At 36.9% G+C, this 25,098-nt stretch overlaps 1 protein-coding gene across 2 annotated transcripts in view; it reads left to right on the top strand.

Moving 5' to 3' along the window:
* Positions 1–5,612: 5,612 nt before the first annotated feature.
* LOC128860780 (tyramine/octopamine receptor) overlaps positions 5,613–25,098 on the top strand; it is a 66,058-nt gene continuing 46,572 nt past the window's right edge. For both annotated transcript variants that reach the window (XM_054098519.1, XM_054098518.1), the window contains exon 1: positions 5,613–6,164. The gene's annotated coding sequence lies outside the window, so the exon portion shown is untranslated. The remainder of the gene's footprint in view (positions 6,165–25,098) is intronic.

Here is a 25,098-nt window from a genome sequence, read left to right as displayed (position 1 = left end):
TCTCGTTTTGAGCCCAAATTTGCACGATTTGCAAACGTTGTTCAGGTATAAGTCTATTCATTATGAAATGGCAAACCAAACTGAGCATAAATCAAGTGACAGCTGTCAAAAAGACCATCTACGAAAAACTAGTGCCAACTTGAAAACCTAACCTCTAAAAAAACACCCTTTATTTTTCTTTTTTGTTTTTTTTAATTCATCTAAAAAACTATTTATCCAAGATAGAATGTTTTTCTTTTATATTATTTTTAAATACCTTTATAACAGTAGTATCTTCTATATATATAAAATTCAAATTATGTATGTATCTATAGATCGACTTGTGTCCTAAACGCATAAACCGATCGTAACCAAATTTGAAGCACGAACTGGATACCTTACCGGGATGGTCATAGGCTAAAAAATATTTTGATATATATGGGGGGCGTGGCACCTCCCATACAAATGGAATTTTTAACAGTCCGTATTTATGGAAGTATTTACGTTAGACTACTGAAATTTGATAAGGGGTTATGTGACATTAATCCTTACCACATCCAGAAAAACTGCGTATAACGAAAAAGGGGGCGTGGCACCTCCCATACAAATGGAATTTTTAACAGTCCGTATTTCTGGAAGTATTTACGTTACACTACTGAAATTTGATAAGGGGTTATATGACATTAATCCTTACCACATCCAGAAAAACTGCGTATAACGAAAAAGGGGGCGTGTCACCTCCCATACAAATGGAATTTTTTATAGTCCATATCTCTGGAAGTATTTAGGCTAGACCAATGAAATTTGGGAAGGGGTTATATGAGGTTAATCCCTAACACCTCCAAGAAAACTGAGAAAAACGAAAATAGGGGCATGGCACCTCCCATATAAATGCAATTTTTCATTGTCCATATCTCCGGAACTATTTGGGCTAGACAACTGAAATTTGGTAAGAGATTGTATAAGGTTAATACCTAACACCTGCATGAAAACTGGTGATAGCTAGAAATGGGGCGTGACACCTCCTATACAAATGGGATTTTTCATACTGCATATCACTGGACGCATTTATGGTAGAATACCAAAAATTGCTTGCCAACATTTAGGTCTACTGGAAAACGATAATCACTGGGAAATTACATTATCTGAAGCTGGGCTGTCATGCCTTCCTTCGCAGCTTATTGGCAATAATATTGACAACCTGCTCGCCATCAGATCCAAAAGCACTATGGGAAAATCACAAAGATAACCTTAGTGAAGACTACATGAGAGCAGCACGAGCTGCAAACGATAATACAAACCTGAACTGCTCTTTGCAAATTTACAACAAAGCGCTAATCGACATAGAAAATATATGTATTTCAATTAATAGCAAATCCTTGGAGCATTTGGGATTACCTTCTCCCGTTCGAGACAGAATCGATTTGGCCGACAAAGATATCTCCCGGAAAATGAATTACGATATCGAGGCTCTTCATACTTTTATAAGCAAAAGCAAACCTCTATTGGTTACGGATCAAAAAGTCGCATAGGAAACTATTCAAGGAATGATTATTGAAAATAAGGGAGGATTGATTTTTTTGGATGCGCCTGGAGGAACCGGCCAAACATTTCTGCTTAATTTGATATTGGCTGATGTAAGAGAAAAGAAAGAAATCGCTGTGGCAGTTGCTTCTTCAGGAATAGCGGCTACCCTTTTGTGTGGCGGACGAACAGCTCACTCAGCTTTTAAGTTACCACTGTCTATGCAAATATCTGACACACCGATGTGCAATATAAGCAAAAACTCAGGTCAAGGTAGGGTTCTAAAGACATGTAAGCTAATCGTGTCGGATGAGTGCACAATGGCCCATAAAAAGTCGCTAGAAGCTATAGATCTCTGAGAGACTTGAGAGGTAATGATCAACCCATGGGTGGTGCCTTACTCTTACTGGCAGGGCAAATTCAAATTCTTCCAGTTATTCCGAAAGGAACCGCCGCAGATGAAGTGACTGCCTGCTTAAAATCGTCATACCTATGGGACTGAACGTAGTCTTGAAAAATTGACTCTTTCTACAAATATGAGAGCACATTTGGGAGGAAATGCTTCAGAAGAAGTTTTTTCTGAACAATTACTTACATTAGGCAATGGAATAATACCCATTTCTTTACCACCAAATTTAATTTCTTTTCCTCCAGGTTTTTGTCAACTTATGTTATCAGTCGTTGCTTTGATAGAAAGTGTATTTCCAAATATTTCAGCCAATCACACAAACTATAGATGGCTTCGAGAAAGGGCCATTTTGGCACCTAAGAATGACGATGTAAATGTCATTAATTCCAAATTTCAAGAAATACTACCAGGAACTGTCACAACTTATCATTCCATTGACACAGTCGTCGAAGAATCCCAGGCAGTTCATTATCCCGTTGAGTTTCTTAACTCCTTGGACCCATCAGGAATTCCTCCTCATCGACTGATGCTTAAAAAGGGGGCCATGATAATTATGCTGCGTAATTTGGATCCTCCACGTTTATGCAATGGCGCAAGGCTAATCATCACGAAACTTTTACCGAATGTTATAGAAGCTATGGTTTTATCAGGAAATTTTGAAAACCACAAAGTTTTCATACCAAGAATTCCAATGATACCAACGGATATACCTTTCAATTTTAAACGCCTCCAATTTCTTATTAGACTGGCTTTCGCAATGTCCATAAATGAAGCTCTGGGACAATCATTAGCTGTAGCAGGAGTCAATCTAACCAACTCATGTTTTACCCATGGCCGATTATATGTAGCCTGCTCCAGAGTTGGCGCACCGAAAAACCTTTTTATTTATACTCAAAATAATATAACAAAAAATGTCATATATCCGATCGTTTTAAATAATACTTAAACTGACTTAAAAAAGTTAAAGTTGTTTTATTTACATTGCATACTTTTTGATAGAAATGTGGGGTGAAACCCATATAAGCTAGTATTCTATAATATTCCCAATACACAATGGTATCAAATTATCTTAACAACATTTTATCAGGTATCAACTCTGTCCAACATACATACTAAATTAAAATCTAGTTAATTTAGAACGTATGTATGTTAGACGGACTTTTGTTAATTTTATATTTAAGCTATTATCACTAAAGCAATTATCGCTCCAATCAACAAGAGGTAAGAAGCATTAGCAACACCTCATAGACTTACTGTCAAATATGCTCAAGTATAAGTTTAGGTATATAGAGAGGCCTGACAAATATGGGATTCCTCTGTTTTAATATTCGTTCATCAAAACTAGTAGTCTCAAAATATATTCAAACTAACTATATTTCCAGGTTATTCAGCACTCTCTACATGGTTCGATCACTAAATCTTTTCTTGTTGAGGTTTAAAAAATGTTATTCATGCCCACTTCCTGGTTTGCGGGGTAAACTTTTAAAATATGCCAATCACTAATGTCTAATTTTCTTTCCGAACGAGAATACTATGGGGAGTTTATATTTACTCTACAGCTCACTTAAAAAAATCGCTTGCAAAAAATAAACCTTCCAGAAGTAACGGTAAAATAGTGGGGAGTATTTCTAATAGCGGACGCCGTAGCCGAATGAGTTGGTGCGTGACTACTATTCCGAATTCACAGAGAAAACGTAGGTTCGAATCTCGGTGAAACCAAAATTAATAAAAACATTTTTCTAATAGCGGTCGCCCCTCGGCAGGCAATGGCAAACCTCCGAGTGTATTTCTGCCATGAAAAAGCTCCTCATAAAAATATTTGCCGTTCGGAGTCGGCCGAAGCTGTAGGTCCCTCCATTTGTGGAACAACATCAAGACGCACACCACAAATAGGAGGAGGAGCTCGGCCAAACACCCGAGGTGTATATATATATATATATATATTTCTAATAGAGTAGAGACATGGTTGCCATAATACAATATTTAAAATAATGTGTGTATGTATAAATGTACTTATGTACATACACACATTCTTGTTCGTAACCCATTATTTCCTCCTTCCTTAGCCATTTTTCCTTAAGACTTAAGCTGCTTCGAATTTTCGTGGCATTAACGACGTAGTTTTTGAAATATGAGACGATCTATGAGTTCGCGCGGATTAATAAGTTCAAACACTTCACTTAACCCTGATCGGCTCGCGACTTATTGCTACAATTTTATTGAGCGTTGGTTATATTGGTGTAGTCATATTAGAAGCTTTCGAATTCAAGACATTTTTGTACTAAAAAAATTAAGGTTCTAATTCTCCAATTCTGAAAAACTTGAAAGAATTTAATATGCCCTCAAATTCTCCTGCTATCGATGTTTCTTTATCAAAACCTAATTTTTACTTTTATTAAATGAACTGTTGAAGTAATTTGTAATTATATTATTTACATTTTCTAGATTAAATAAATACATACAAAAAAATTCTCGTATAATTTTGGCACAGACTAATGATTGACTTATTACGCATATGCAGCTATGGTACAAAATAATTTTTATGTAGCGCTGCAGATAGTGCAGCTGGTGGCATCAAAGTAAAGCCACTGGTGTGGTGTGGTTACCGTGGTATCTTATTCGCCATTGCTGTTTCTCAAAGAGGAACAATTTCATTAAAATTACAGAACTCGCTTTTTTGCATGACCATATACTTGGTATATGGCATTGTAGCTGTGGTGGCGAATGGCTGTAGGGCGACTATTATTTGACTTCTTTCAGCGGTATTCTTCTCGTTATTCGTGAAGTCACGTTACTAAAATGGCGCCCGACTGTCGTGTTCTTGCCTTTGTGCATAGCATTAAAGGAAGCTACAAAACTTTAGCTCATCGGTAAACTTAGGAACGAAACTATTTTAATTTTCATGTTAACACAGATCATGTCGAAATTTTCAGAGCCATTTGCATTGTCTATGCTTCTGTTGCTTCTGATAAGGCAGCTCTTTTTTCCACCCATTCACCCACCCGCTTATTTAAGGGCGAAGGAAAGTGCTTGCATAGTTTTACAAGCACAATATATTGTGTCCTTACTTTCTTACGTATGCATATTACTTATTGGAAAGTTTGTTCATACCACTTTTAACTTTATAGCGGGGGCTAAAATGTATAGCCTTGTACACTTGTTAATACAAACGCAAGCACAAACACAAAAGTCTTATAGAAAGCAAAAAAGACAACTACCGTATAAATAATACTACGCATAAGCAAATGTATATCAGTATATCCAAAAATTTATGTAGCCCATTGATTTTTGTGCATACTAAATCTTGGTATAGTTGATCCTGAATTGGCAATAATTATCAACTCCATCACTTATCCGCAGTGAACGCCCAAAAAACAATAGTGAATAAAAGAAGTGTCTTGGCATATGAGAGAGGACAACTAATTTCCATCTACGATAACGTATTGCAATTGACAGCAATTATAGAGCCTGGAGGTAGATAATGAAAATCAAATTGATATTGTTCCTTATATATATGTACGTGTGCGCATACACACACATAAGAGTGTATAATACTTGAGTAAATCAACATAAACTCATTGAGGCACCGTTCAAATGTGGTTACACTGCTTTATCGACACCCTTATACCAGAGAGCGCATGCCCAAATACAATTGTTGTTTGCTCCCGGCCAAATGCGAGAGTTAGCCGCGGAGAAATTAGAAAGGCATCAGCCATGGCGCTCGACGGTATTGTCATTAGTAGTCGCTTTGGCTCTGACGCGATTAGACCGATTCCACATTTACACCGGAAATTCGACTTAAATCGTTATTGAAAAAGCGCGAAATAAATTAAGTTATCGCCTTATCAGTAGCAAGTGCAGTGCAGTAGAGAACTTTCCTAGTGCAAACAAGTCTGCGGAACAGAAGGAAATTTATTGCGATTTAAAATAATGGTCTAACATATACATACATACTCGGAAACTTAGATTCCGCCAAACTGTTGGTTGACTATTTGCTAAGTGATTGTGAAAAGTAAATAAATGAATAAAGGTGATTGTCTACGTTAAAATGATTGATTGCCTGAGGCGTTGGACGCTGTTCGGGGCAATCGCTTGTTGCTTGTCTAAAGATATTGTCAGTGGACAGAAGTTTCCCGATACATGCTTCGGCGCCAGTGTGCTGGTTTAAAATTACACAATACAAAACAAAAGAATTAATCATACGAAAGTCAGACGAAGCTGAAATCAAGAAACAATTCCTACCTATGATATTGTAAGTTAATGAACAAATTTGTGTGTGTATGTTTGGTGTTGAAATTTTCTCGCTCACATTTCTTTTCCAATCCCTGCGCTGTTACTCGCTCCTCTGGCGCAACCGACGGTGTATTAGTGATCAGCAATAATTGAGTGGGTGTTTGGTTTGGTTGGGACTTGTTGACACTGCTGTTATAAGTCATTTCAAATTGGTTAGCTCAAATTGTCGTATTGATTACAACAAATAAACAAAACTACAGTGATTTGCGGTTAAGCATGTGAGCACCAAAACATGCACAAGTGTGTATGTAAATGCAGCGGGACATCTAAAATACCACTTTTTAAACCATGGTATTTAGTTTTTAATATTCATCTTTAAAAACGGCAAACGACAAAATATTATTTTGAAAGGATTAACACTGATTCGCATTTTTATTTTTTTGGTTTTTTCCAAGGCGCATTTATTGAAGGTGGTGGCACAAGACCAACAATAAGATTTTGTACGATTGGTTGTCACTGTTGTTTTATTCTGTGCTAACAGCTACATGGACACGGACACACAAAAATCAAACTCATTAGTACTTGAAAGTTTTAAAAATAAAGGCAATGAAGCAATAAATTCGAAACTTAAACAAAATATAACATTAGCTCGTTTTTTTGACTTTGACATTTACTTTAATTATCGCAACATATAGCAGTAGATCAAACTCACTTCCATATTACCTGGCTGGTTTAGGAAATTTCTTCCATTTTATTTCGTTATAGATGTGTGCGGAAAAAATCACGCAATAGGAAAAGAACCGAGTTAGTGAGCTCTTCCCAAAAATTTGCAGTTATCTTCGAATAATTATTTTGATATTAACAAATGAAATTCGTTTTCATAAAACTTATGTTCGAGTGTGTGAATCTTATTTTTGAGTAGTCAAATAGGCTAGTCTAACCCTCAGTAATACTCAAATAAGTAAGGGCTTCAAATTTTGAAAGTGTGAGCCATGCAAATCGTCACCCTCATTGGGCCCGATTTAGATCTAAATGCACCGGGAAACCCTTACAAAATGGCGGCAGCTTTCCCGTGATCATTAGTTAGAATTTTGCCAGAAAGCGTAGAATACCTACTTAGGTTGGGTTATGGTGGTTACCACTTTCCATGAGGGTGTAGAATGGTCGCCTTAAGTCTGAAGGCACGTTGTAATACCACTAGTTTTGACGCAAGTTCTACTCTATTTCCCAATGGGGCGAAATCATATCGCATATCTAATCAAATAATAATAATAATAACTCTCAAAAATGAATAGAAAAATACTGATTGAAGCGCTTGAAGCACCGCATAGTTTCAATTAGCTCAATGTTCAATTTGCAGGGTTTTTTAACTTAATAATTGCAAACTCCTGTCTTTCATTTAATTTGATTTGGCTTAGCTTCAAAAATGTTTGAAGAAAATTTAATAAATACCATTAAAAAGCTCGTTCCTCGTCTCTTGCAAGCTTGTGCAAAGCTAAAAGTGCCCATGTTTTTGTCGATCTAAATATAATTCGCGCACCCATAACTTTCGTCGTTGGCCTGATAGGCGTCTTATCTCGTACATTTTTACTATTAAAAGAAAAATTCGCAATATTTCTTCACAGCTTTTAGTTAACATTTCTTTTTCCTTTTCCCTTTTACGAATCAGCTGATTGTTATGACAGCGTTCAAAGCGCCAATTTGGCCAAACAAATTTTCAAAGCCAAGCAAACCAAGTACAGCAAGCAAAGCCAGCGTGCATTGTTTTAGTCACCTTAAGTCCTCCAGGCATCCAAAGTAATTTTAAGCTAAGTTTAGAGAGCAATTTCGCGTTCTGACATGAGCTGGACAGTGGCTCTACTCTCCACCTCCTCCTCGTTCCTGCAGCCGCAATGGAAGTCATTACAATACCTAACGGGTGATTTTTTAGCTATTATCTTTTTAAACAGTTGGATTAAAGAGCTGCCGCACGTTTCGTGTTCTGTTTCACTGTCAAACATATTCAGTTTGGTCTATAATTTAACCATGAATCTTCTTATTATAAAAATGCGTGTTCTGTTAAGAAAGTTTCATACATTTTTCTCCGAAACTTGTCTTTGAGCAGTTTTCATTAAAAATATCTACTAAAAAGTAAGTAAAATTTTAAGTAAAGGGTGATTTTTTAAGAGCTATAGGAAAGTTTTTCAAAAAACACACGTAAAATTCAGAAAAATGTATGAAATTTATGTTTAAATCGATAGTACAATCCATATAATTTAATGTTTACATTATCACCAGAAAGTTTATACCTATAGAAACTAGAGTTCCGCCACAATTCGACCATTTCATACCACCTGTGTTTCTATTGATTAAAATTTTTTTTAATATTTCAATTCAATACTTTTTTATTTATACAAAAATAATTATATTTTATAGAGTGTGGAGAACTTCAAGCTCATCAGTCAGTGTTTAGAAGCAAAATCGTTGTAGCTGTAATAAAATCTGCAGGTTTTGATTTGTTACTTTTGTTTGTATTCGAAATAATATTTGACCAATGCAAAAACTGAATTTGGGCATATCCACGGAGCTGTCAGGGAGTTGAGTAGGAATTTGCACACGAAATGATTCACAATTTTGATTATAGACGATCTTGAATTTCAATCTTCAAACGGCACAATTATTCTTGCATGACACATTCAAATAACACTGTGTGACAAAAAAAGGAAAATTAAATATACTTTTATAGAGATCTAGCACAACTTGTGGCTATAGAAAAATTTAAAAAAATGGTATAGGAGAAATTTCCAATACACCCCCAAAATCTCATTTTATAGCCATAAAACCGTTTTTCAGTAGGTTGATGTAAAGAATCACTCCTAACTTCGCCAATTTCCATCCAATTTCGAATTCGTTTTTCATATTTCTATTGAAACAAAAAAGTGTGATAATATGTCAGATATTTTCGTAAGTTCTAACCAGTTCTGTTGTATGCAGTACAGTGTACTCCAATAAATATTAAAAATAAAATAAATAATTGGCGCGTACACTTCTGTTAGGTGTTTGGCCGAGCTCCTCCTCCTATTTGTGGTGTGCGTCTTGATGTTGTTCCACAAATGGAGGGACCTACAGTTTCAAGCCGACTCCGAACGGCAGATATTTTTATGAGGAGCTTTTTCATGGCAGAAATACACTCGGAGGTTTGCCATTGCCTGCCGAGGGGCGACCGCTATTAGAAAAATGTTTTTATTAATTTTGCCTTCACCGAGATTCGAACTAACGACCTCTCGGTGAATTCCGAATGGTAATCACGCACCAACCCATTCGGCTACGGCGGCCATTATTACGTATCTATAATAACGCATCAAAACACGCCCTTATTCCAATTTAGCGTAAGTTATACCTACATAGCGAATTAGTAAAAAAAAAAAAAAAATCTTAAAACCCACACAACTCTATTAATTTTAATTCAATTACAGTCATATATAGCTCATTCGATGCAAAATTAAATTTACTATAACAGTAGTGCACTAAAAAAATCCTCAATATCGGATAATATCGTAAAAATTATGTCAAAGTTGAAAAAATAGAGAAAAAATAAAAAAAATTCCAAATACTTTCGTCTACAGGCTCGTCAGTTGTCATTTCAGAAAAATTGTCAACACACTGTCAAAAAGACTTGTTTTTGTTCTTTCGAACTAAAAAAACAAATTTGAAATCGGATGGAAATTGGCGAAGTTAGGAGTGATTGTTCACATCAACCTACTGAAAAACGGTTTTATGGCCATAAAATGAGATTTTGGGGGTGTATTGGAAATTTCTCCTATACCATTTTGTTTAGTTTTATTATACCTACAAGTCGTACTAGGTCACCATAAAAGTATAATATCACTGTCGCACAGTGTAATTCTTCTTTAACGGTAATGCATTGGCTGACATATTTAGTGCACATATTATCAAAATTTGTTGCGACGATTGATTCAAATATTGTTTCTATTCGTTACTATCAGAAGCAATGCCTATACGCATCGCATGTTTCGACGAATGTTTTCCAAAAAACTATCTAACAAAAAAGTTTGATATGATGCGTTTCGGATTTCGAATGAAATTTGGTTATATTACTAATCGGAAAATTATATTTCCTCTGCATAAATATTTCATTTAAATCTCGTAAAAATGTGCCAATTCTAAGGAATTACATGTAGAATTATATGTACATATGTATATTAATGTCTAATGTCAGCTTATGCAACATTATCACGACTTTTGGTGACCATTAGCTCACTCATAGCTACGGCTCTTATGTCGGCTAAGAGGTGCACGATGAGGCTTTTTTATGTCCCTTTAAAGTATTTGAAGAACTATTAATATTTGTGTCACTTCGCGGGCTTATGTTTTGCAAATTATTTATTTTTATATAACTAACGTAGGCTTGTGCTGAGCTCGGGGAATCTCGTACTATTGAAAAATGTGCGTGTTTGGCTTATAAATCTCAATAAATCTCTCGCGTATAGGCCCTGACCCAGTGCAGACTTGCTTTACTGGCTTTAGTAGCTTTGCTTTACTTGGAAGCTTATATGCTCGAGTCGACGCGTGAAGTTGAAATGCCAAAGCTCTGTCAGATAGAACATTCCGCTATTCGAAACTTTAAATACGTGTCAAGGGTAAACTTAAAGCGTACATTACGTGCATCGTATCCAGGCCTTCCAATTACAGCGACTCGTGGACACCGAGCAAAAATACTCAATAAATTTATCCGAAGGTGTTTAGCCGTACCATCCTGATATGCTGCATCACACCTTAAAAACTATAAAGCTCAAAGCAATCGAGTAAAAGAACTCACGCAGTAGGTACCACTTCCACTATCCTCGATTCCCCCACTCACCCCAAGCTAATTATTATGAGCTCCAGAAAGTTTTTGCTATTGAGAGTTCTTTGAATAGGTTTGATTCCTGAGAATGTAAGATGTGCTTTATTGAAAGAAATTTGGTTTTTTTTTGTTTTTCCTAAATTACAATTCGTGATTTAAGTTATCATTTCAATTTCAAGTGGTACCCTGTGCAGCTGATTTTAAACAATAAAATAAAAAAGGATTTGCGACCGGTGTGATGTGTGTGGGTTCAATACATATGTATGTATGTACGTGGTTTTATTTATTTATTTATTTTTTTACAGACGTGGAATAATAATACAATTATTCTTACACGTAAAAAAGGCTGGCTGCACTGGCTGCCAGGACCGTCGGCTCGCTGATGCAGAAGTAAGAGATAGTTAGCTTAAAGGTCTTACATGTAAAAGAAGACTAGAAAACTTAATTAATTAAGACTATGGTAAAAATATAGTAACTATGTTAGAGAAGCAAACATCAAATCAATTTTTTCAATCCTGATTTAATTAGAAATTCTGACATTATTGATATATTTTCTGAGGAAGTAGTTCTTAACAGTGTAGATGGTCTTTGATTTCGGAAGATACTTTTCCTGATTTGTTCAAAATGTGGGCAGTCGTCGAGTAGGTGGCAGACACCGTTAAAGATGGTGAGTGACAGTGTTGGCAGCATGGAGGGCTGGAACCATTGAAAACGTATGAATGTGTGGCGATTGTGTGCCCTAGACGAATGCGGACAAATTATTTGATATCGTTGCAACGGCAATTTAGTGCGTAGTTTGGTTTTATCCTGTTTGGATTATTTACGATATAATGATGGGAAGAGGATTCCCAATTGACCATTTGTGTATTATAGTGCCTCTGATGTATAAATTTGTATACGTCTTTTTTCGAAATATAGTCGAAAGTTATTAGTGGTTCTTTCCCAGTGAGTTTAGCTCGTTCGTCCGCTAGGTTGTTCCCTCTTATGCCTGCATGGGCTTAAACCCACATAAGTTTTATGCGGTCGCTATTTTTTAATAATTTGCTCCGGATACAGGAGATGATATGCGTCTTGTTCATTGTGTTCATTATCGAGTAAATGACTGATTTGCTATCCGTGCAAATTACTGCTTTCAATAAAGAGTTTTCAGCGAAGGTAATACCATGAAGGATCGCTGCAGCTTCGGCTGTATAAACGGAGGCTTAGCTAGGGAGGATGCCGGCCGTGATTGTTTCTCCTTTCGAGTTGACAACTGCAAACGAGCTGTTAGTATCAGTTTTTGACCCATCAGTGAAAATTAAGCTCCAATCGGGAAGTAGAGGAGTTGTGACTTCTGTAAAAAGACGTTGGTAAACAGTAGCATTGGTGTGATTTTTACCATATTTCGCTTGGTTTAATATAAAATTAGGCTCTTTCATCAACCATGGGGGAAACAGTACATTTTGGCGAAGTGAAGCGGAAGTTATACCAATCTCTCTGGCGTAATCGATGCACAGTGCAATTGTCGATTTGCGACATGGGGTCTTACTTCTTTGAAGCTCGCCTGCCACTGCTTCATATAAAACGCTGTTGTAGCAAAGAAATAGCTTAGGTATAAGTTTCTTCGTATTCGTCGTGAATCTCTCTTCAATTATGGGGAGGCCGGCTTCCGTCAGTATAAATTTTGTTGGGGATTTAGGCATAGCACAGATGTTTCTGCTAACAGCCGTGTGGTAAGCAGAGTAAATAAGTTTTATGTTGCTTTTTGCACAGTTACCATAAATGGGAAGGCCGTAGTCTATCTTCGATAATATGAGCGCCCTGGTTACATTCAATAGCGTTTAAGAGTTAATTAAACAGTGCTTAGACGACAAATATTTGATAATATTAAGCCTAGCAGCCAGTTGTTTACTTAAATATGTACAATGTTCTTTGAAAGTTAATTTTTTATCAAAAATTATACCCAAAAACTTTAAGTTAACACTATTTACAATTTGCATGTTATTATAACTTAAACTAAAGTAATTACATTTATTACACAAAAATTATCTATTCCCAAATGTGAAGAGGAAACTTCCTTCTCTTAAAAATGGATAGACCAAATTTCAAATGGTGGTCTGATAAAATGAATTTCTTGTGAATCTATGATAAAAATATTGAGAACAGTTTTTAATAAATTTATTGAAATGTTAAGTTCTGATGTAGATTTAGAAGAAATAATCAAACTATTTTTTTATAAATGTCGAGTACAAAGGGTAATTCAAAAGTGATGCCTAGGTGTACGCAGTCAAGCAGCAACAACAGCACTAAATCAAACTTGACTGCAACAACACCAGATCATCCATAGAATAATTGCTCTCCTGCAGGGCCAAGTACACTCAAAGATTATTCTCTTTCTTGGAGTGCTCAATGTGCTTCTCCCATGTTATTACACTCTTTTTTTTGTATCGGCTACGACTTCTACAATAACAACAGTAAGCTCTTTTGCTAACCCAACAGGAACAACAACAGTTTTCCATTAACTCAAACATTAACTTCAACTAAATGAACAACAACAAATATAGGTATATTCAAACATAAATAATAAACATTTTGTAAACACTGCGTCAAATATCACGACATCATAAACCAATCAAAAACTGACACTAACATCAAACTTACAAACAGACTCTAATTACAACAACGAATACCCTACGATCGCGTCATCAACAACTATTAATCCAGAAAATAATAATATGCAGGATCAACTTCAAAAAACGAAAATGCAAACAACAAATCAAGGAATGAAACGGTAAGCCCAAAAGTGCAAGCTAAAAGAACTCGAAACTCCCCTACGATTAGAAAAACACTGAAGCGACCAGTAATAAAAAACAGAAAACCAAAGTAGCTGATCATAAACAAACAACCATCAACTATTGGGCTAAGTGGCTCATTAAGTTTGACATCCTCGATCAAGAGGAAAAAATGCAGAGTGGTAAAAACCTAGATGAACTTAATTAAGCCACGCAAACCATAGCAACAGCTAAACAAAACAAGCCACCTCCAATTTATATGCAGGGTGTTGAGCATATTAAAGCACTAAACAATGCCTTGACAGATACAGTAGGAGAATTGTATGTTTTGAGGCATTTGCCTAATAATGAAGTGCGCATACTTCTTCCTCACTCCACTATACTGCACTTATAAACATGCTACGCCAAAAAGGTATAAAATACTACACCTATAAATTAAAAAAAAGAACGAAATTTTAAAGTTGTTCTTCGAAACATGCACCCATCAGCAGATAGTGAAGAGATCAAGGATGAACTGCTAGGTCATGGCCATGAAGTAATATATTATAAATTTATAATGTTAAACAAAGACAGACTAAGAAACCACTCCCACTCTTCTTTATCGAGTTAAAACAAAACAGCAATAATAAAGATATTTATAGTTTGACAGCTTTACAGCAAACATAAATATCTAATATTTGAGCCTCCTCGCCACAAACGTGCAATACCTCAATGTACAAACTGCCAGAAATATGGTCACACTAAAAATTTCTGCACTCGTGACCCTATTTGCGTTAAGTGCGCAGGAAATCACAAAACGATTGACTGTGACATACAAAGGATGTGAAATATACAGGGCAATTAAAATCCAACAGCTTCCTTCCCTTCGTGTTAAGGAGATAAACCAGCCAAAAAGTTCCAACACTCCTGTAAGTGTAGTACAGCCTGGATTGAGTTATGCAAATGCAGTAACACAAGACAATTCAAATAAAAAGCAAAACAACACAGTGCTTCAAAGCAACAACATTGACTATAAAAAATGATGAAACAATTTTTAGAAGATAATACCATAGATATAGCCCTAATATTCGGAACACACTTTACCGCTCGGCATTATATGACTATTCCAGGATACGCACTTATAAATACAAATCATCCTGACGGGACTGACCACGGTGGATCAGCAATTATTATAAGGAGTATAAGCTATACAGTATTGGAACCATTTCAGGTAGTAGTCTAGTCAAATACTCATTTTTTATAGATATTTTTTAGGAATTTTTTTTTAAGAAAATAAAATGCGATCGTTTTGATTTTATAGTATGTATATTATTATTGACATCAAATGGTATACAAAACCAATTTTTTTTTACATATTTTTTGTAGTAGTGTGGCACAAAAGTAAACGCCTTAAAAATAGATAGGTGGCTTGTCAACAGGATTTTGGCTCTTCAGGACATCTGAAACAAAAAAGTTAACCTCATTATCATTCTCTAAGTTGTCATTCTGGCAGGGGAATGGGAATTTTTTTTTTGAAAAATAACAAACTGGCGGACTTTTGAAAAAAAGGTATGTTTTTCGGGGGAAAGTTAGAGCTGAAAAGAAGCGCTTACTTTGGTGCCACACTACTACAAAAAACGATGTCAAATAGTAATACATAATAACATACTATAATATCAAAACGATCGTATTTTATTTTCTTAAAAAAAAATTCCTAAAAAATATCTATAAAAAATGAGTATTTGACCAGACTACTACCTTCAAACAAGCCACATACAATCGACAAAAATAACAATTACTGACAAAAATGGTGACTTCACAATCTCTGCACTCTATAGTCCACCAAAGCACAAGATATCTGAAGACGAATATGTGAATTATCTTAAAGCACTTGGTCCGAAATTCAGGAGATTTTAACGCCAAACACAGAGAGTGGGGATCAAAAGCAACCACTGCTAAAGGCAAAAATCTCTTGAAAGCAATCCAGACTACCAAAGCTAGACATATAGCACAGGTAAACCGAGGTATTGGCCTACTGACAAAAACAAAACTCCTAACCTCATTGACTTCTGCATAGCCAAAAACTATAATTATAATTTACTGACAATTAAAAGTATTTTTGAGCTATCATTTGACCATTCTCCATTACTGCTTACGTACCTAACACAAATCGACAAGCCATCTACACGGTACGCATTATATAACAGCAAAACTGACTGGAATTCTTATAGAGAGTATAATGAATAAGCCGCCAAAATGGGCATCCCTCACAACACATACTGTCATAGTTGTAAACAACCGGAGGAAAAAGAAACAATCTTCCATTTCCTCTGTAAATGCCCTGCCCTATGGAAGGACAGAATGTTAACCCTGGGCAAACCGCTGATCGAGAGTCTCGAGCAACTGTCTGGCGTAGACGTCAACAACCTAATAAGGTTCCTAAACCGCACAGACTGGATATAGTCCTGCTGCAAATAACTGTTAAACAATTTGGTAACGAGGATGTGGCAACAAAATGGTGCGGAAGCGCTAGTTGGATTCTGGATGAATCACCACTCTAACCAACCAACCAAATAATGAACACAAACCTCAATTTAAACGTACCATTAAAAGACTCATACATGTACAGCCATAAAGTCTACTCCGCCAACCGTATCAAGACCATCATACTCTAATGACTGCCCAAAAATAAAAAGATTAATAATGACAAAAGCATCTCTGAGAAGAAGATGGCAACAGACGCGATCACCAAAAGACAAAAGTAACCTGAACAAAGCTGCAAAGGAACTAAAAAAGGTACTTCAGCTTAAAGAAAACACCAAAATTTCAAGATATCCTCAACAACTGAGTCCCACAATAGATGCAAACTATTCGCTATGGAAAGCAACGAGAAAAATTCTTAATACAACTCTTCATCAGCCGGCAATTCGAAAAGTTCATGGCTCTTGGGCTAGGATGAATAGAGAAAAAGCAGATATACTAGCTGACTACTGCGACTTTAATTAATCCAACAGAAATGGACCCTGACAGATCTTCTGATACAACAACTACTTATCCAAAAACTACAACTGGCAGCATAAAAAAATGCATTAAAACTAAAATAAAGAAAAATAAAGCTCCAAGCTACGATCAGATAACCAGCGTCCTCTTAAGGGAGCTAACCTTAAAAGGACTTCAATATCTCCCAAATCTCTACAACTCTCTGCTATGGCTGCAATACTTCCCCAGACTATAGAAAATAGCGGAAGTCATAGGCTTACCTAAACCAGGAAAGATTCTACTATTCCTTCATCATATAGACCTATATATAAGCTCATTGCCAGCAATTTTGGAAAACTATTAATCAACAGTCTCAGGTCAATACTTCACAACAAAAAAGCGATTCCTGACCATCAATTTGGATTTAGATGCAAACATTTAACTGTCCAGCAAATTCACCGAGTCACGCATAAAATATTATCTGACCTTGACAATAAAAAGTTTTGCATTGGAGTTTATCTTGACATAGAAAAGGCATTCAACAAGGTCTGGCACAATGGTCTTCTCTGGAATACTGCAAAAAATCTATTTTCAAATTCTAAAAAGTTATATTACTGAACGATATTTCTATGTCAAGGTCAATGATGGCAGCTCAACACTAAGGAAGATAAGAGCCCGAATTTCCCAAGGCAGTGTGCTAGGCTCACCGTTGTATAAATTATTTACAAGTGATATCCCAGCACCCGAAGGGGAACATACGATGCTAGCTATTAAACTTTTAATGATGGCACAGTCCTCATTACTTCCAGTAAAAGTACTTCCACTGCCACAAATGATATACAAAAGTCCCTAGACACTATTGGCATATATTTCAAGGAGTGGAATATTAAAATAAACGAACTTAAGACACAGCAAGTAATATATAAAACAAGACGAAATTTTACTAGCTACAAAATTAAGATACATAGTTCTGACATCCCCCGAAATAATCCAGCAAACTATTTAGGTATACAATTGGAAGCAACACATAAAAACAACACAGCAACACAGAAAAAAACAAAAATGAACTTGAAATTAAAACAACTATATAAGTTGTTAAACAAAAGTTCGAAATTATCAATAAACAACAAAGTTCTTGTATATAATGCATTAATAAAACCAATATGGACTACAACTGTCGGGTACAACAAAAAAGACAAACCTAAACATTATTCAAAGGCAACAATCAAAAATACTTCGTCTAATAGTAAATGCACCTTGGTAAATCACTAATAACGACATTCACCAAGAACTCATGATCTCAACTATTGAACAGCAAATATAAACAACAAGAAGGCATTGCTCCACCCTTGAAAAGCACAGTTAATTTACTCCCAATAAAAGAACTGACATCAAAAAGGAGGTTGCAAAAAAATCGACCCATCGACAAGTTATAAACATAGAAAATAAGTAAATAATTTTCATATACTATACACCATTTAATATAAAATTTTAGAGCGGTAATGGTCACCTAACAAAACTCAACACTTTATCATTAATAAGAAGTATGGAAATCTTAGTTTTAAGATAAATATATAAATACATTGAGTAAATAAAAGGTGTTAGTAGTGAATAATTCTTAGGCGGTACTTTTTTTTCGAAGGCTGGTGAAAATCCGAGGATTGGTCAAAAAGTCTCAAGAAACTGGTTTTGTCGAGGACTGGCAGAGCAAAAACTGGGTGTTCTTTTGAAAATATTGCCTTTGCAGAATAAAGTTTTGCTGAACTAAATACCTTCAACATCGATATCTTGCCGTTCTCAACAATTAGGCATTCATGAATCGACTGTTTGGCGGATTTTACCTGTAGGCGAAAGAATCTTGAAACCTGAAAGAATCTGAATTTTTATATGTTTTATTATAAAATAACATCTAAGGCGCGTTTTTTGAAAGACTTTTTTCTTTAGAATTTCCTAACAAATATAATGCAGTTTTGTAAATGAATATGTTTCATTTTAGTTAGTAATTTTCTCCACATGTTCATTAACCCTCCGTTGGACACCTTTTTTAAAACCTTCGGTAGGGCACCCAGGTCTGGCCTGTTTCCGTCCTGTTCTAGGGTCCCTTTTAAAAGGTTATATTCATAAATCGATAGAAAATTGAATTTTAAAGTCGAAAAAGTCTAATCAGACCCAGCTGCCAAACGGAGGCTTAAAAATGCAACTGCAATAAATACTAAATGGATTTTAAAATAATTTTAAATATTTTTTCATTTACACTTTCATTTTAAATGATTCATGCTTAATAAAGGGTTGAATTTTTGTTTATACTTCCTTGACTTTATTGGAAAGCGCGGAGCACGTGTTCTTCTTCTGCGATCATTTTAACGAAGAACGCTGAATGTTTGAGTTATCCTTGGGTGAACAGCTTAGCCCAGAGCCTTGGCCGAGCTCCTCCTCCTATTTGTGGTGTGCGTCTTGATGTTGTTCCACAAATGGAGGGACCTACAGTTTCAAGCCGACTCCGAACGGCAGATATTTTTATGAGGAGCTTTTCCATGGCAGAAATACACTCGGAGGTTTGCCATTGCCTGCCGAGGGGCGACCGCTATTAGAAAAATGTTTTTCTTAATTTTGCTTTCACCGAGATTCGAACCAACGACCTCTCTGTGAATTCCGAATGGTAATCACGCACCAACCCATTCGGCTACGGCGGCCGCCGTGCAACATACATATGTGCATCAAATGACTGTTGGAATGCAGTTAAAAGTTTCGCAAAGATAATAATGCTGCACCTGCAACGCGCGGAGTGGCAGCGAAGAAATCAGCCCTCGGCAGAAGGTGAACTGTCTTGGAACTGACGACAAATCACAGTCGCTCGAGACAAGTGCTCACGACGGTATAATGTTATCGCAACAACATACGCTGTTTCTGTTTTTCTGCAGAAGCAAAATAAACTATCGATAGCATATAACCTCCATACGCCTATGTGAGAGGAACCTGGGAGCATATCCTACATCCCACTGGTATGACGGCACAGAGACATTATAAGACGAGCCTATAGCATGAAGCTGGCTACAAATGTGGTGGATCGAGACGTGGGTCCGTCCCGAAGTATTGCATTAAATAGTTCCGGGAAGAGAGTCTCCCCAAAAGAGAAGGAGGGATTGTTTTAGTGACGATGATCGAAGGTAAGTGCGAAGGCATTTTGAACCACCTCACCCAGCAATTAAAGAAAAACTGAAGGAAACCAAGACAAGATATGGCAACGCTCGATCACATGTCTTTTTTTCTTTTTTTTTTTGTGAGGGAGGGGAAAAGAATATGGCCGAAGCCGTGGTGTGGAACTTTAACCCAACTTAACCCACCCTCATGTCCTACGGTATGTCCTCCCGCAACTTCATCGTTAAATAGTACGTCAGGAGGCCGTTGTGAGTATTTTATTACTCAATCGTCTGTTATTGGCATTCTGTTCTGTACATTGCGTTAAGTAACTTTTTATAGGGGTCGACGTGCATATTCCGCGTATTGGTTCTTCAGTTTTCTTCGTTTTCGCACATATGTATGTGGGATAAGATTTCGCTCACTTATGTTTTCACCAAACTCATGTCTTAAATGGCCCTTTGCTACCCCATCCTCCATGTTCAACCAAACATTGGTGATTAATGGTTTTTCTGAACCATTCAGAAAACTTTGGCTGGTCATCCCATCCATTATTTCGAAGAAACTGAGGCCAGCTCCCCTAGAGCTCAATAATTGAGTTTTGTTTTATCTCGCAAACTTAAAGAAAATATCCAAAAACATGGCTAAAAAAGAGTAGAAAAAGTGTAGAGCAAGGCATATTGAACAGGTAGTAGCAGTAGAACAAATTGCTCTCTAATAGGAGCAACCTTGTTTCTATCATTCTTGGATCGCTAACGGGATTTTAACAGGAAAACTTTAAAGGATGCCTTTTGAGCCCCAAGCATTTTGAGGATACATTTGGATCCCCAAACAGAGCTTCTGGGTATTTGTCCATATACTAATTTTAAACCAGTGTTACGTAATTAAAACTTAAATTTAAAAAATTTGCAGATAGATTTTATATAATTGACCACGGGCGATACCAGTTGTTACAATGACACATCACAAAAAAGTCGAAAAGTCAATCCCGTTAAGCAAAATCCCTAATTCATATACAAATAGTAAAGATATATGCACCTCAATATGAAAATTGTGCCAAAGAACTCTAAATTTCCTTCCTGCTCGTAGGCGTGCAGCAAGTTGCGCTTCTGTTGTATGTACATATGTATGTATGTATGTATGTATGTATGTATGTTCTTTATTTAAAAAGATAATTATATTATGTAAATACAATACAATCCATTGCACTTGCTGCTGCCCCAGATTGTATGCTGGGCATTAGCATCGCAACATAGGATGAGGCCCAGACTGCGCCGCTCACAGAACCTCACGAGACTAGTGGCCTTCCCGGGTGGTGGCCCTTCCAGAGCATCGTAAGGAAAATAAGCAGATGCAATCACAAACTTCGACCATCCGCGTCTACCTCTGTAACACACCTCAGCCGCTACCAGGTCTTGGCAACAGAATTGCTCAAGATCCGTCACAGTGAGATGGGATGATACTATAAGACCGGTCCTAGGTCTACTAGAACTCCTGTCATATAATAACGTGGCCCCTTTCAGCGCACTTAAGCCACAGAGACGGCCCCTAAAGACCCAGGGCTCTTGCACTGCTGTTATGTGGGGTAATGTGTGCAGTTGGGAAAGCCTTCTATTTAGTAGTGCAGTAGCGGTTTTGGAATGCTGCAAGTTAATTTGCGTCACCGTCAAGGACGGTAGCTACAGGAATCGTCCGAGCCAATCATTTGGGAAAGACATGGAAGCTGACCGTCCCAAAGAAGAGACTCAGACGGTTCCCGTACCGTGAGCCCATGACATCAACACTGGCCTCGTCCACTCGCACCACAAGAGCAGCCCCTTCCTTCCCTTCCCGGTTTTTGCTCTTGGTGTACGAGACGACTCGCCAAAGCCTCGTGTTGATGCCCAGATTCTGGGCACGTAGACAGGATAGGACATCCGTCATCATCTTGATGCAGATTTTATTTTTTCTGTAATTATACAGATTTTTTCCTCAATTGGCAGACCATACTTGACGAGTTTATAGTCAAGAAAGTTAAGCGCGTCGTAATATTATGCCAGCTCTTAGTGTACTCCTTTAGTTTCGGAGGGAACTTATTTGAGGTGGTAAAAGGCATGTGTGCGATTCTGTTTAATATTTCATTTGCCGTGCAGGCCGCTGCATCTAAATTGATAGCGTACAGTGCATGCACACTAAGGAATGAACCAACGCATCGCATTAAGCTGTTCACATAAGAGCAGGACTCATTAGAAGAGTCACAATAACCAAGGTTCAATAAATTATCAAAAGGTGATTAGCCGCACCACACTGGTGTGCGCTAATAAACCTTAAACCTAACAAACTATCAAGTTTAAATAAATAATACCGTACAGGAAATCACCCAGAAGCTCAGGTAACACTCCCGCCATCCTCGGCTCTCCTAAGTTATTTAAATAAAAATGCCTCAATATATAAATATCTCACGCAAGACAGCACGTGTAGACGCGTTCACAACAATTAGTTCACTATTTTGAGAATGGCAAAGAAATTCTGTAAAAATAAAGCAAACTAACTAACTTAGCTTGGTGATGTTTACATATATATATATATATATATATAGATATAATTGGCGCGTACACCCTTTTTGGGTGCATATTTTCTCCAAATACCATTCGCCATAAGTTTTTAATTTACCTTAGGTACATACAAAATGTTGGTCCCTCCATTTATGGAACAACATCAAGACGCGCGCCACAAATAGGAGGAAGAGCTCGGCCAAACACCTAACTTAAGTGAAATTGCCAATTATAAAGGGTGATAAATTTAGAGGTATCGGAATTGAAATTGAAATAAAACAAAGAAAATTCAAATGTTTTGGGTAATCCTTAGTTGTATTATATAGACATTCATTACATTTATTTTTAAAGAAGATTCCTTTCATATGTTGGCCGTAACTACGCCCTAATTCGGTCATCCGTAAACACAAATTTTGAATGACTCGCTGGAGGACTTCGGTCGGTATCTCGTGAATAATTTTAGCGATGTTGACTTACAATGCCCCAATCGAAGCTGGTTTATCTACAAAGCATTTCGACTTTACATACCCCCACCAATATAAGTCCAAAAGTTTAATAATATACGATCTTAATGGCAAATCCAATGGTCCGAGACGACAGATAAATTGCTCACCGAAACGACGACGCAGTAAATCAATTTTTTCACGGGCTGTGTGGCAAGTAGTGCCGTCTTGTTGGAACCAAATGTTGTGGAGATCCTGGGCTTCAATTTTTGGTATCAAAAAGTCGTTTACATTGCGCGATAGCATTCGCCTTTGACTATTCCATTGGCGCAGCCTCGTCTGCCCATAGTCCGCACCAAACGGTTGTTTTCAATGGATGTAATGGCTGTTGTAGAATGGCTTGTAGTTTGCTTTTCAGCTCAAATACGTCAATTTTGCTTATTGACGTTGCCAATAGCCAAAACTGGGCCTCATTGCTGAACACCGTGAGATGGTCTCAGAGCGCGATGAACAGTTTTCAAAGAGCGTCGATTTTGGTAATATAATTTTGGTAATCAAATTGTCGCCGACACCCTTTTTTGGGTGTTTATGGCGTGCGACTCCGAACGGCAGATGATTTTTGAGGAGGCAAAAGTACCTCCAATCTGATCACTCTTTACAAATACATTAACACTTAGAAAATTCAAAGAGCACATATGGAAAAGTGTATGTTTAAAAATAACGGGCCAAATAATATACACCCCGTTACATAGTTATAAGTTCACAAAATCTTACTTATATTTTTTATTGTAGATATAATATTTGTACTGCAATGTTGCACAAGCGTGGGAAGGGAAACAAGTTTACATAACAAGCAACAAAAACATCATTTGAAAATTATTGTGCGCTTATAATTATGCAACGGGGTGTATTCAGTAAACGTTTGGAATGTTATAATGTTTTTGTTTATAAATTTAGCAAAACAGTTTAAAAGCAAACTTTTAAGAATTGTAAAGTAATTGAGTTTGATGAAACAAATATCTTAGAATCGATCAATAAATCATCAAGTTATAATAAAAAACCATTTCGGCGGTTTTTAGAAGGGTCAAATAAAACTTTTTTATGATGCCGAAATCCACTCAACATAAGCTTCAAATATAGGTTGAACTTTTGCAATTTTTTTTCACCCAGTCTGATACCCTCGTATTTTCATAAATAATACTATGTACTGAATAACTTTATCTCTCAATATTTCAATTATAACAATTGTGCAAGACGAAAGGGCTAGTTTTCATATACCTTTATTAACATCTATGGCTGGATGAGAACTAAGGAAATGTTTGTATTCCATGAATAACAACAAAATTCTCATAAAATTACCCTTATGGTTAAAACGAAGAAGTTCAAGCTTTCCACAGGAAGTTAATACATAAAATAACAGAAAATTTATTACTTATATCAGTTTTTGTCAAATATCACTATTTGCAAAGTCTTTGAGAGAGAGATCCTGTGGAAGATTTTTGGACCTTGGCACGTTGGCAAGGTGATGGAACGATGAGCTTTATGATGACATAGACGCTCCAGCTCTGAAAGTATTCGATGGGGTAACAGCGGGAGGTAGGAGAGGAAGAGATTGGCCTCCTCTTCGTTGGAAAGATCAGGCGGAGAAGTATGATACTTGGCTTCACTTGGTGTGTCCAACTGGCGACGGTTAGCACGAGCAAGAAGCGACTGGCTCGCTTTGTGAACCTCCACTAAAATCGCGTAAGCGGTTATCGCGCCAGTCAAGAAGAAGACGATTTGTAAAATATTTGTCCTATTATTTTTGGACCTTTGCACGTTGGCAACGGCGAATATCGCAGGCGATGGAACGATGAGCTGTATGAGCTTTATAACGGCATAGACATAGCGCAGTGAATAAAGATCCAGCGGCCTCGTTGGCTGGGTCATGTCGTTCGAATGGATACAAACGCTCCTGCTCTGAAAGCATTCGATGCGGTACCAGCTGGTGGTAGCAGAGGAAGTGGAAGGCTTCCTTTGCATTGTAAAGATCAGGTGGTGAAGGACTTGGCTCCACTTGGTGTGTCAAACTGGCGCCGGTTGGCAGAAAAAAGAAACAATTGGAGGGCAATTAAGAAGAAGAAGAGAGTCTCGACCTTACTTTTATCACCAGGAACTGCTTGCATTTACACTGACATAACTTCCTAGGTGATCTTTGCCAGTATTAGGAACCTTGAGCTGGCATACTCATTTGGAACTGGAGAAACAGTCTTCAGCTTTTTTG

This window comes from Anastrepha ludens, chromosome 4 (assembly GCF_028408465.1).
Source record: "Anastrepha ludens isolate Willacy chromosome 4, idAnaLude1.1, whole genome shotgun sequence".
Taxonomy (NCBI): Eukaryota; Metazoa; Arthropoda; class Insecta; order Diptera; family Tephritidae; genus Anastrepha; species Anastrepha ludens.
The sequence above is the reverse complement of the archived record's forward strand: the minus strand, read 5'-3'. Positions and strand labels throughout refer to the sequence as shown.